General features: G+C 60.2%; 1 protein-coding gene across 3 annotated transcripts in view; it reads left to right on the top strand.

Annotated features, from left to right (window-relative positions):
* LOC113208168 (protein GDAP2 homolog) overlaps nucleotides 1-1704 on the top strand; it is a 69361-nt gene that overhangs the window by 59833 nt on the left and 7824 nt on the right. The gene's annotated exons all lie outside the window — the stretch shown is intronic.

Genomic DNA, 1704 nt, shown 5'->3' with positions numbered 1-1704 from the left:
CGTGTCCTCCTCCAGTCGAGCCGGCAGTCACCAGGATCCTCAGCGTCCGGCATAGGCTCTGGTCCAAGCCCACTGTTCCGGGCACTGCTACGCGGCGGTAACAGGCCGGGTCGCGGACTCGGCGTGGCGGGGCGGGGCGGGGCGGGGCGTGGCCGTTGTCCGCCCTACGCATCCTGTGCGCCTGGTCCGCTGCGTGTCCTCCTCCAGTCGAGCCGGCAGTCACCAGGATCCTCAGCGTCCGGCATAGGCTCTGGTCCAAGCCCACTGTTCCGGGCACTGCTACGCGGGAAAAAAGAAAACGAGGAGCTCCCCCGCCCCCGGCCCGCGCGCGCCGTTGCCGTCGCCGCGTTTCATTCAAAGTCGCGCGCACATTGTTTTTGCGACGATACAAATATGAAACGCCCGAAAAGAAAATAAGAAGAAAATACCCAGCTCGACGGAGCTAGCCGCGGAGTGGGATCACATCCTGGTGATAAGTCCGCGCGTGTGGGACGCTGGGGCGCGCTGGGGCGGCGAGGCTCTCCCTTCCCCGCCCTCGCCCCGGCTTTCTTTCGCTCGCTTGATAAAACGCGCCGTGCCGCGACACTCTCGGGTCCAACGTCAGGCTCCACTCCGTCCGTCCTATCCATCCGCCCGCTGCTGATCCACCGCGCATTGCCAAAAAATCCCTTATCAGAGTGATGGGCCAGCCGACATGGCGGCAGGCGACCCGTGGCACGAGGAGGCCCGCGAGAGTGTGACGATGCAGTCGCATTCCGATATCAAAGTACTTGTAAGTTTTCTTTGAAAACCCAAAACCAAGTTAATCGATGTCAGTAAAACACTGTAAAATGCGTGCGAACTATATTATTAGCAACGTTGCAAAGCATTTGCGAGCTTTGTATTGCGAAGAATTAGTTCGTATTGCAAAGAAGTTCTTTGCAAGGTGTCAGAATCCTTGCAAACAATGTGTTTGCATTGCAAAGAAATAGTTTGCAAGACGAACCTATTCTTTGCAAGCATTTCTCAGTGAAATGTTCGAATCGTTGAGAAAGTTGATATTTTTAACAAACAAAATTGTTCATAAATAATGCTAATTAATGGAAAAATTTACGTTTTTCTTTCACGCCGACCGCCCGCGCAGTAGCGTACACCGCGCAGGGGCCTCGGCCTCCCGGCGGCCAGCTCCTCGTCGCCGCCGTAATCAAGCGCGCCCTGGCAGGTGTGGCGCCCGCAAACAAAACCCAAACCTCACGTCACCGAGACTCGCGGGTGACGCCCTGGGCCCCGGGCCGCCACCGGTCGCTACCGGCTCACTGTCCGCCGCCGGACGCGCTGCAGTGGCCCGGCCAGCCGGAGATAGCGCAATCGCAAGGGACAAAGGCGCAATTAGGAACGCGGAACGAGCCGGGCCGAAAATGAACGAAACCTGTGTGTGGATGATAAACGAGCGCACTATGGGCGGCATTGAGGCCGCGAGCAGTCGCGCAGCTCAAGAGTTTGGCACCTTCGGCCGAGTGTGGTAGGAAGGGGTGTGTCCCCTCCTCGCACTGCACGCTGGGGCCGGCCGGCAGCCGGCTCAGGCACAACCGCACACACACCCCCTGCGAAGTGCCGCCCCCGAAGAGGCCGCCAAAGCCGGTCGCGGGCTGCCCCGGCCCTGGCCGACTCGGCGGCCGTGTCCAACAACCCTCGCCGCCCGGGCCAGGCGATAGAGCGAGCAGC

The sequence above is a fragment of the Frankliniella occidentalis genome, unplaced genomic scaffold, assembly GCF_000697945.3.
Source record: "Frankliniella occidentalis isolate FOCC.00 unplaced genomic scaffold, Focc_3.1 Scaffold30, whole genome shotgun sequence".
NCBI lineage: Eukaryota > Metazoa > Arthropoda > Insecta > Thysanoptera > Thripidae > Frankliniella > Frankliniella occidentalis.
The sequence above is the reverse complement of the archived record's forward strand: the minus strand, read 5'-3'. Positions and strand labels throughout refer to the sequence as shown.